The 12,441-nt window shown below is 42.8% G+C and overlaps 1 long non-coding RNA gene across 1 annotated transcript; it reads right to left on the reverse strand.

The window, feature by feature from the left end:
* Window positions 1-3,760: 3,760 nt before the first annotated feature.
* LOC134757380 (uncharacterized) lies at window positions 3,761-10,924 on the reverse strand. The gene is made up of 3 exons (XR_010131249.1): window positions 10,665-10,924; window positions 7,416-7,568; window positions 3,761-3,921 (listed from the first exon to the last, which is right to left on the reverse strand). It is a non-coding gene; the product is annotated as an uncharacterized lncRNA (long non-coding RNA).
* Window positions 10,925-12,441: the final 1,517 nt, after the last annotated feature.

Below are 12,441 nucleotides of genomic sequence, written 5' to 3' on the forward strand. Positions count from 1 at the left end.
GTGTCACTTACCGAGATAGAGCTCAGATGCTGGCAGGCTGCCTTCTCAATCTCTGAATGGCATACAACATGTTCATTCCACGTATCCACCCTACACAAAACTCTTCTGTAGATTTACAGTTTTCAAAACCAAATGCTGACTCTCTCGCCTTGCACAATCATTTCTGACTTTTAAGACTATCTGCTTCCCAGGTTTCTCTCTCTCACTCTCAGTCACCTTGTGTCAGCTTTAAATTACTGACCCCTAACTGAGTGCCAGGCACTGTTCCCACCACTTGGCAGGTGTCAACTCATTTCCCGAGGATAAAATTCGATCCCACTAGGTTTTGCCCATGTCACATGCTCGTATTTACAGGCCAACCGTGTCATGTCAATTTCTTATTTCTTTGGCTGATGTGCTACAGCGTGTGGCTTGATTTTACATTGGGGCAGTGTGGAAAAGGTAACTTAAGCTTGGGCACTGAGGTGGGAGTGGAAGACAAACTGCAGGGTCATTGCCCTAAAGTAGGTTAGAGTGTATGGGGAAATTAACCTTCAAGACGTGGTGGTTATTATACACAATATGAGGTAATATATAAAGGGCGAAATCCTGTGGCATACTTTATAAATCCTCCGAGATACTCTGGAAATACTTTATCAGTCCTCTCGAGGCCAGGGAATGGAGAGTTGAGTGGGAGCCTGTGTAACCCTCAGGTGTGATGCTTCTCTCCGAATGTCCGTGGTGTCCTGACACTCCACGGGTCCTGCTGCATAGCAAGATCAGGCGACCCAGGCTCGGTGCCCCTGAGAGGATGTTTCTAGAAGTCCACTTTCTCCACATCTTACCTCTCCTCCCTGCCACACACTCCATTCTATTTCTTTGCTACTTAAAGTAACAAAGTGATCTTGAATAAATACATTAAAATTTTATTTTATTTTTTTTTGAGACGGAGTCTTGCTCTGTCGCCCAGGCTGGAGGGCAGTAGCAGGATCTTGTCTTGCACTAGTGCAACCTCTGCCTCTCTGGTTCAAGTGATTCTCATGCCTCAGCCTCCCGAGTAGCTGGAATTAACAGGCATACACCACTACGCTTGGCTAATTTTTGTATTTTTAGTAGAGACAGGCTTTTGCCATGTTGGCCGGTCTGGTCTTGAACTCCTGACCTCAGGTGATCCACCCACCTCAGCCTCCCAAAGTGCTGGGATTATAGGCATGAGCCATCGCGTCTGGCCAAAATTTTATTTTGCTGATGATATACAGGCTCATTCTAGAGATTGGAAAGCATAGAACAGCATAAAGGAGAAGGAAAACAAAAAAGCAACCCCAAGCCAGAACACACCCAACTTCACAGTCACTGTTGGTAAGTCAATTCTGTTTTCTTTCCCCCAGTTCATATCCCTTGAAGACATGACCACCACGCTTCACTCCCCGCCTGTGACACAGAGGAAGGTGTAAGATGAAGAGTCCTCACTGCCACCAGAAGCAGCAGCGAAAACCCATCCAAAGGGTTCAAGAAAAACTTCCATTCTGAGAAGAGGAACAGGGTCAGGGGAGGCACGCCGGACTCCACATAATTTCTTCCTTCAATTTTGAAGGAGAGTGGAGGGCTGGACAATCAAGGCTTTAGTCTGAATTCAGGCCTAATGTGAGAATTAAAGAACAGAAACCGCCAGACTAACCAGATTCTTCTTCTTCCAGCTGACCTTGAAGATGCTGCAGAAAGATTTTTAAAATAAAACATCTTGAGCTCCCCTTATTCTCCCCTCAAACCTTCCCTTTCACCCCTCCTAGATAGACACAAACCACAGCTTCACTTTTGTCAAGCTAACTATATGAAGTTTTCTCTCTTCTTCCCCCTCTCTCATTAACTCCACTCCCTCAGCCTCCCTCGATTTTCCAATGATTAAAGTAGTGGGCTTTTTAAAAAGGCCTCCAATTAGCACCTCATCAGCTCCAATTAGAGGAGACAAAAGCAGTGTAAAGATAACTCAGTGAGAGGGGCCGGCGCAACATCACGTAATCACTTAAGACAAGCATTGAGCATTCTTTTTGCGAACCACGCTGGGCCTATTCACCTTTCTTTCTTCCTTTTAGATGCATTTAAGACTGTTTTGCTGGGAAGCCAGGCCTCCCAGGAGTCTCATAATTCCTCATTCAGAGGCTACCTGTTTACAGCTCACAGAGTCCAAGGACCTAAACAATCCTATATTGTCTGCCTAGTGCTTCCTTAAACTCCAGCCCCATAATGGTGTGTTTTCTGCGGCCAGCCGAATAAGTTAAAGGCTGGCTTTATACTCCCAGAGTGTTCTCCTTGTACTGTCTTCTAATTACAAGGGAGGGCAACAATGTATTTTTTTCAATGAGAGTTCTTTGGAGCAGTTAATTTGGTGCCTGTACTAAATGCCCCCAAACATTAATTAGGGTGGAAGGAACCCTAATTTCCTCAGCAGCTTTCCTTTCCACTTACTTCCCTCGTTTTCACATAGGCCTGGATGAGTCTCCATAATGAAATTACCTCATTAATGCCTTTATTCTTCACAGTAACTCATTCAAAACCGACCATTTAGCTTTAATTTAATGCTGTCAAAAGGAAAAAGGTGCATTCATGGCTTTGATTAGCAAAAATGTCCCCCCCCAAAGGGGTGGACAGATTTAAATTATGAAGATGGTAAGTAGTGAGTTATAATTGGGCACAAGCAGCACTTCAGGAAGGCTTCCCTGCTTTCAAAGCCCGGGCTGGCCAGGCTGCGGACTATTAACTGTGTCCAGGGCCTTGTTCTCGGGATTTGAATTAATGGCAACTTCACTATAAAAAAGAAAATGGGGTTTAATTTTTGTTTAATACACAGTGGGGTTGTATTTACCCACAGAGCAATAGCTTTTCAATGAGCTCGGGCTTTGTTCCCTGAATAATTTATTATCCACGCTTTCTAACATGAGTTTTGAAGGGCACCACGCATGTCACAGTTTCTGGGGAACAGGAAAACCTGAAGTGCACAGACTGAGCAAGTGGGTGGTTGACATAACACCTTGGCCAGGGTAGCACCAGATCGATGAGCTCAAATCACAGGATTCATCATCGTTTTTAAAGCTACAGCACACTGGGGAATTTAACCTTGAAAAAATTCTTCCTTCACATTTTCTCATTTGAGACAACAATCCTATGAAGTGAGATTCAGATAGTAAGAAGCGCCCAGTGAGAAAGCTGAGGCTGAGGGGCCCGAGGGAGTTACTGAAAAATCACAGTTAGTGGCAAATGCAGGACCAAGCCACTAGTGCATGCAGGGGAAACACAATACTTTGAGTTTTGAGGGTGGAGCTGCTTTTTTTGTAACATCCAGAGGGTCAAGTGTGTTTACATTGGCTCAACCTCAATTTGTATGTAAAGAAGACAGTCTACATCACCAGGCGTTGCTATCCTAGCTGCAATGTCTATGTTCTATATAAAATGATACAGCACATGGGTTATGTGTCAGTGAATCATGAATGAATCAAATAGGTCTTTCTGGATCCAAAATGGTGTTCAATCATTGAGCACAAGCTGAGAGAAAGACACACACGCACACACGCACACAGATGCACACATGCGCACACACACACACACACACACACACACGCAGACAGAAATACCTTATAGGAAAGACCAACAGAAATATGTTTATTTCTAAACCTCAGTCTGGTTCAGGCAAGACAGGGCTTTCCAGTGATGGCATAAATATAGTAAAAAACAAATAAAACCAGATTGTTCTTTTCTTTCAAAACCAAAAAACAACCAACAAGGCGGTATGGAGGTTCAACAGAAAGAGTGTGGGACTTGGTGTCAGGTCGGCTTTAAAAATCTCACCTCTGCCATGATCGTGCTACTTTAATGTTCTCAGCCTTAGTTTTCTCCTTGTTCAAGGGGACGGTAAAACCCACATGTAAGGATGAAATAAGATAACATCTGTCAAGGGCAAAGAAATAAACAGTGACTTGCAAGTTTCAGAGTGAGGAAAGGATGGTAATAATACCCAAGTACTGAAGCAAGCTAAATGCTTGGAAAAGCATTCCATACATTGGAAGAGCCCTAAGATGCATCAGTTCCTATATTTTTATGTGAATTCATATAGTATTTAATATTTATGGCTTCTGTGATATTTTAAGTGATAACTTAATTATCACTTAAAGTGATAATTTTAAGTGAAACTTTCAAAATTGGTAGATATTAGGCATGCTATTAAAATACTCTGTGCATTTCTGAGCAAAGATTATTATATTCAGCCTGCACACATCAAGTAGAAGTAGCTCTGACCTTTTAGAAAATACCAGCAATGGGAAACAGATGTATTTTTTACATCGAGTCATTGCAACTTCATCAGATAATTTGCATATGTTTAACTTCATCATTGTTAAAGCTAAGCACGTTATTTACAAAAAAAAATTTTCTTCATCAGCAAGGCAAAATAGCTCCCTTAATTAATATAATATTAGTGTTTTAGCAAATAATCCATCACGCCAACATGAAAACCAATATTTTTCTGGCCTTTGGTCAAAATTCGCCGGGCTTGGTCACTGTTGAAGTGGCCCCTCCCCTGTGTGTTCCTGATCAAGACCCTTATTTTTTGACTTGAAAACATGAAAACACATTCAGGTATTGAATAGCTGGGAAACACCAGGCCTCCTCTGCAAATCTTCTCAGGGAAAGTTTCTTTTGTGTTGGCTGCTGAATTCCTCCACCTCAGTAAGCAGAGTGACCTTCTCCTTTCCTATTTATAGTGTGTGTGTGTGTGTGTGTGTGTGTGTGTGTGATTGTGTGATTGCAAAAGGTTAGAATCCCACCAGCTGGCTTGGCTTGTGAGCCTTCCTGTTTTTATGACACAATGATTACACAGTGTAGACAGCACTCTCCATTAAATGCAGGATTACATGCAATGGACACATCACTGCAAACCCTACTCCCCTTTCCCTTATTCCAATGGTGCCATTTTTAGATATGGCATTGGTATTTTGACACTAAAAGAGAATAATTTGTGCAGAATCTAGTTATGCACTCCCTCTTTAAATTAGAACTTTCTGCTGTGACATCACTAATATTAATAAATCACAATGATTTAGTCCTAAAATTAGAAACATTATTATATTATATTATATTGGCAAAGTATTCCACATGATTCCAAATTGCAATTTGCTTGGTGGGTATTGGAAAATAGGTGCTATTATGAGTTGACTTGTGTTCCCCTGAAAAGATATGTTTAAGTCCTAACCTCAGTGCCTCAGAATGTGACCTTACTCAGAAATAGGGTCATGGCAGATGTAATTTTACAGTAGTTAAGGTGAGGTCATATGGAATAGGTGAGTCTTAATCCAATATGGTGGTGTCCTTATAATAAGGGAAAACTTGGACAGAGAGACAGATGTGCATGGAGAGAAGACAATGTGAAGGCACACAGCAAGAATTGGAGGGATGCGTCTATGAGCCAAGGCACAGCAAAGATGGCTGGCAGGCCACCCGAAGTGAGGAGCAAGGCTTAGCACAGATCCGTCTCTTCATCTTCAGAGGAAGTATGGCCCTGCCAATGCCCTGATTTTGGACTTGTAGCCTCCAGAACTGTGAGGTAATACATTTCTGTCTTTAAATCACCCAGTTTGTGGTTCTTCATTTTAGCAGCCCTAGAAAACTAATATAGGGGCTAGACAAATATTTTTAGAATTGATTATTTAACCTCATTATAAGTAATGGGCATTACAGTCATCATGAATATGGGTGATTTATTATATAAATTATATAATATATATAAAATATGGCCTTATTAGAGCAATATTTATTTATTTATTTTTATTTTTATTTTAGTTTAGTTTTTGAGACAGAGTCTTGTTCTGGTGCCCAGGCTGGAGTGCAGTGGTGCGATCTCAGCTCACTGCAACCTCCACCTCCTGCGTTCAAGTGATTCTTGTGCTTCAGCCTCTCTAGTGACTGGGATTACAGGTGTGTACCACATCACCACACCCAGCTGATTTTTGTATTTTTAGTAGAGATGGGGTTTTGACACACTGGCCAGGCTGGTCTCAAACTCCTGGCCTGAAGTGATCTGCCTGCCTCAGCCTCCCAAAGTGCTGGGATTGCAGGCATGAGCCACAGTGCCTGGCCTATTTTTTGTTTGTATAATCCTTTTCTTCCTAAGATCTTCAAGCAATAACAGTTTGATCATTGATAGATATTACAAAATATATTTCCGAGGCACTCATTTGATACCTTCTCCTTCTTCTCTCCCTACCCCATTCTCCTCCCTACCTCTCCTTCCCAAATGTGTCATCTATAGGCTGCTTCAATATCTTGCCTTTACTGTATGGTGTTCTTGAACATAGGGAGAACGCCAGATGTCAGCGTGACCTTCTCACTACTAAAACGAAATTATTTTGATCTCTCATTGGTAAATGAATATAATATATACATTTTAAAATATACATATAAAAGAAATGATATATTTATAACAATGACACATATTTAGCATTGGATAAAAATAGTATCTGACATTCACTGAACACTCACTATGACCAGGAACTAAACTACAGCTTTACACATATTTTCTCAACTTAATTCTCCAGAAAGTCCTATAAGGCCCCTGGCATTATAATATCATTATACTCTTAAAAGACGAGGAAACTGAGGCACAGAGAGTTGACATTCTGTGTGACAGTAAGCTAGGATGCAACACAGTGAGCTAGAACTCCAGCTTGAGAGCTTTGCCTTTCTCCTGTCCAGAAATGCTAGCCTCCTTCTACTCCTTCAAATCAGAGCTGAAAGCAATGGCTAGCTTTTCTCCGCAATGCAACTTTCTCATACTATTTACATACAGCATTTTTTTTTTTTTTTTTTTTTGAGATGGAGTCTTGCTCTGTCGCCCGGCTGGAGTGGTGTGATCTCGGCTCACTGCAACCTCCGCCTCCTGGGTTCAAGCAATTTCCCTGCCTCAGCCTCCCGAGTAGCTGGGACTACAGGTGCACACCACCACAGCCGGCTAATTTTTTGTATTTTTGTAGAGACAGGGTTTCACCATGTTGGTCAGGATGGTCTCGATCTCCTGACCTCGCAATCCGCCCGCCTCGGTCTCCCAAAGTGCTGGGATTACAGGCGTGAGCCACTGTGCCCAGCCATAGAGCGATCTATCTGTCTGTCTGTCTGTCTGTCTATCTACCTACATACCTACCTACCTACCTGTCTATCTCTCACCACCAAAAAGCAGGAAAACTAATATTAGGAGGAAAACTAATATTAATAAGCACAACTTATGGACTGAGCATTGGGCTGTGTGCTTTGACACGTTACCTCTTTAGTCCCCTCAGCAGCTTGGTGAGGCAGGCATTGTTATGCCCGTTTTTACATGTGTTGAAGCTTAAGGGATTTACCAATGCTGCACAGTGTGTGAGGAACACAGCTGGATTCCAATACAATTTTACCTGAAGCACATGCTCTTTGCAGGACAATGTGTGTTCTAGGAGGAAACAAAGGCCAAGAGCGCTTTCAAATGACACAGCGGTGAGGACCATCCAGCAGGTCTCCGGAGAGGGCTGATGTGTGGATTCAGCTAGGAGAGCACAGCCTTAGAGGACCTGGACAGGAAGGAGGAGAACCCTTCAGTGGAAACAAGCTTGGAGAAAAGTCAAAACAGGATTTGTACCCTCTGATCTTAGAAATAATCCTAACAATCAAGTAATGTTGACAGTTTAAGAAACTCTAAGGCTGCTCAGCCAGAAGCAAGAGCTGGTGCAAGTGACACCATGGTAAGTGTGAAGGGTCCCTCCTCTGCCAACAGGGAGGTGAGCAGGGATTTCTGGGAAGAGGAACTTAGGATTACGAGGCATGGGGAATCTTGAATGAGGCAGAACTGAGAAGCAAGTGAAAATTTTCTTCATAAATAAGTGGGACACAAAGTTGAAAGTGCCTACCAAGTTCAAGGGCTGGTACACAGTAGGTGCTTAATAAATAACCATTTCCCTCCATCTCTTTTCTTTTATATAACGGGGCATTGCAACCAGTGTAATCGAAGCAGGGAAATAAAGCAGCGAATCCTGTTGTAATAAAAAAGTTATGTGAAAGATGTTTAAAGAATTTTGTAAATTCTTCAGACAAATTTAAAATACACATGATGTGAGCTTGAAGGAGCTTCAGAGCCATGAGTTTCAAACAAGGCTTTAAAAAATGTGGGCTGGACATACCCAGTGGTCTTGGACATGACCTCTTCTAGCCCTGAAAGCCCACGTCACCTTGTTGCTTGCTCCTTTAAGCAGTCTGCCTTAGATACCATTTATTTGTGTCCATAAATTATCTCCTTTAACAGGCTGTAAGCCCCCAGAGGGCAAGGGTACCTTCTATTCATATTCAGTTTTGTTTTTTTGGTCCACAATTACTTCACTTGGTACCTTGGCCCAAGTATTCTCATTCCTATCTTTTCTACATTATGTACATATCTGCCTTTGCCAATAAGATAGGAAGTCCTCAACAGCAAACGCCAGTGCACAGGTACATTCTTACTACCACTTCCTGCTCTGGAGCACTGGAAAAATTAATCTACATTTCAAAGCCACTCTTGTTCCTGGCAAAATTCTCCTGGATCTGTGCTGGTTTCCTTCCTTGGGTCAGGGCCAAATTTTAACCCTTGTTGTGCATGAAGTGTTTCCATAACATAACTCAGTACTGTGTATGTCGTAGGTAGTCAGCAAACAATTGTTGTATTGAAAAGAATCAGAGTATGGCACCCCAAAATATGCCCTTTTGGTGTAAGGACTGTTTTGAACTTATAGCAATTTGCTCTCTGCTCTCTCCATTTCTGTCAAAAAGCAGGGCATAATTTTCCCTTTGTAAATGTAACATCTGTTGGAACGGTATCTCACTCTTCCATAACAGGAAGAGAACCACTGAGACACTCCTATCACCTGAGATGACTCTTATCTGCATAACAGAATCCCAGCACTTTGGGAGGCTGAGGCGGGCAGATCACAAGGTCAGGAGATCGAGACCATCCTGGCTAACACGGTGAAAACCCTGTCTCTACTAAAAATACAAAAAATTAGCTGGGCGTGGCGGCGGGCGCCTGTAGTCCCAGCTACTCAGGAGGCTGAGGCAGGAGAATGGTGTGAACCTGGGAGGCGGAGCTTGCAGTGAGCCGAGATCCCACCACTGCACTCCAGCTTGGGCGACAGAGCGAGACTCCGTCTCAAAACAAAAACAAAAACAACAGGAACAACAACAACAAAAAACAGATAAGAGTCTGACAAGGGTCGTACTAAATGACCCTTATTTACCATACTTTTTTATCCCCTTTCCATAACTTAGCATTCCCCACAAGCCCCAAACCTTTTCCCTTTAGCCTCTTTTCCACAATCTATTGCTCTTTGTTAAGACACAATATACAACCCCTGAATTCTAATAACCTCTTTGAGTTACTCATCGCTGAGTTCTCTAGCATGTATGTGCACTGCAAGTATAAACAGACTATTTTTTTCTTCCTTATCTTTTGTAACTTTAATTTGCAGAGCCCCAGTCACTGAACATGAGAGGATAGAGGAGAAGGCTTTTCCTCCCCTAACGTGTGAATTATAGTTTAACATATGATAGTTAAAAATTGTCCAGTCATGTGGCTTTTGACATTCATAAAAGGTTAGTTTGAATATGGGAAGAAATGTCATACAATCAGTGCAGGGAGTAATATTAACCAAGAGCAAGTCTTGTAGTTAGCTTTATTTTATTTCTTGTGTCTTGATTTAAACAATAAAAATAAGAAGGCCAGTCATCATTTTAAAAAACCATATTCATTTTACAGGGGGAAGTTTCCCAATGAATACATAAACTTGCGAGCTTCAGGAGCATCCATCTCTTTTGAACCCTGACCCATTTGATTCATATTAGACTCCGGGCCCATTTGGAAGAACAGGAAGGCAGTTTAGAACTGTGCCCTGGAAAGCGCATAATTTCGTTTTCTTCACCACGGTTGCTCTGGAAGGAAAACTGAACACAAACCTCCTTCTTCTCTCCCTTTCCTTCCTTGTTGCAACTGGTCAATTCTAACAAACATTACTAATGACCAGGCTATATCGGCATTACATAGTCAAGTAGCCCATTCAATTTGCTCAAAAGAGCACAGACATAATCAAGCATTTGGCTGAATGAACAATTCATACTGAATAGGGCAAATATTTGGATTCAAGTATAGGTCAGCAGCAACCAATTGAAATATTGATAAAGGAAGCCTGTGGGAACTAAATGTACATAAAAGAAAGAAAGAAGGAAAGAAAAGAAAGAAGGTTCTCAAGGGGTGAGGCAGGGCAACAAGACCACAGGGGGCGATTTGTGTCCCCCACAAGAAGGTAGGTGGCTTAGCTGGGGAGGTGAGCAGAGCCGTGGCTGACAGCCTGCGATTCTAGCTGCAGGAAGCACTGTGTTTGAACTGTTTTGTGTAGTTTCAAAGTATAATTCATAATCTACTACAAAAGTACCATAAAACTTTCTAATGGGAATCCCCCTGCCCCTGCCCGCCTGACTTTATTTAAAAAGAGAACTAGGCTAAAGTCTCTTTGTGGGTTTTTATATTGTCCTATTCAGAGGTCAGGTCTCACCAAGGCTGGTTTTGCTGGCTTGAAAACACCTCCCCCAGAGCACTGAGGAATCTCTGGTAACCTGCTTGCCTCCAACTCCCATCATTCACTCACCCGTGAGGCTTAGCAAATCCGGACCTCTGTTGCCCAAAGTCAATGCTGGCCACACTCACAGCCATTTATAATGCCTTGCTTTATGGGTGGTTTAATTGTCAGGCATCCCCTCTGCATGTGGGCATTCACGTGCCCCAGTGCCACACTCAGCCACATCCTCTTCCTCCTAAAAGGGTCAGAAATCCACATTTCCGACTTAACCACAATATTTAGCTTTCTTAGCATTTCCACTTCCACCTCCCCGTCACCCGCTGCCCCTGCCCCACCTGCAGATTCCTCCACAGGCCTAGCCAATTTCCACCCAGTTCTTCCTTGAAAAGCCTCAGCGAGCGGTGATTGGGCAAAACGCTGGCTGTAACCATAGTTTTCCTGGGTTTGCACTGTGGTGGCAGCCATCAGTGAGTGAGACATGTCAACAGCATGTGCCCCCCACACTCGGAATCTGACCGGGCTTGTAGGGTTGTGGATAATCATTTGGCATCCAGGGCCATTTCTTGGAAATGAAGATTCTACCTCCAGTCTCCAACCCGGAGGAACTGTAATGTCCTTCAGAGAAGAGAGGACTGTGGGCTGTTCTGAGCTTGTTCGGAACCCTTTCCTCATGCCACCTTCCAGGAATGTGCCGTTCCCCGGGGACAGTCCCCCGGGCAACAGAAGGCAGAAAGTTGCAGATCCCTGTGAGGAGAGACATAAGGCTGGGCTATGTGTCAGAGAGATGAGTGGTTTACTGTTGGAGGAAGGTTCTATGAGGAAGGGACATGTCTCCAAGGGAGAGCAGTATTTGGATACGAAGAGATGGGTGGGAAGGGTTAACAAGATTGTGTGTGTGTGTGTGTGTGTGTGTGTATGTGTGTGTGTGGTGGTGGTGGTGGTGGTGGGGAGACAGGCTAAGCAAAGGCCTAGAAGCAGAGAGTGGTCACTGCCAAAATAAAAAGAAGTCAAAATAACATTGGGTCAGTCAGAATCTGGGATCCACGCAGCCCGGTCTTCCTTGGCTCTTACAGTCTTATAAACAATTATTGCAAACGTCCTAGCTTCCCTCAATACGTAAATACATTTAAAAAGAGTCCGTATCTGTTAGAAATAAATGCTGAAGGCCAGGCGCGGTGGCTCGTGCCTGTAATCCCAGCACTTTGTGAGGCTGAGGCGGGTGGATCACCTGAGGTCAGGAGCTCTCAACCAGCCTGACCAACATGGTGAAACGCCGTCTCTACTAAAAATACAAAAATTAGCTGGGCGTGGTGGTGGGTGCCTGTAATCCCAGCTACTTGGGAGGCCGAGGCAGGAGAATAGCTTGAAACCAGGAGGCAGAGGTTGCAGTGAGCCGAGATTGCGCCATTGTACTCCAGCCTGGGCAACAAAGAGCGAAACTTCGTCTCAAAAAACAAAACAAAACAAAATAAAATAAAACAAAACAAAACAAAAAAGAAATAAATGCTGAAATCTTTACAGATTAATTAATATGTCTGGGATATGTTTTAAACTATTTTGGCAAAAAAAAGGTGATGGGGGATATATAAAACAAGAGTGGTAAATTGGTTCTTTTGAAGTGGGGTGATGCGTGCTGTGTGGGTTTTTTATGAGTCTTTTTACTTTTGTGCATGCTTGAGAACATTTGTGATGCAAATTTTTAAAATAATTCACTTATATCATTTTAAAAATTAATTTAAAATCTTAGAAGAAACTAGGTTTCCAGCCTTTACCATCTCTTACGATACTGTTCTCAAATAATGTTTTCATGGCAGCATCAGCAACATCTGGGAGTCTGTTTAAAAAA

This window comes from Gorilla gorilla, chromosome 17 (assembly GCF_029281585.2).
Source record: "Gorilla gorilla gorilla isolate KB3781 chromosome 17, NHGRI_mGorGor1-v2.1_pri, whole genome shotgun sequence".
Taxonomy (NCBI): Eukaryota; Metazoa; Chordata; class Mammalia; order Primates; family Hominidae; genus Gorilla; species Gorilla gorilla.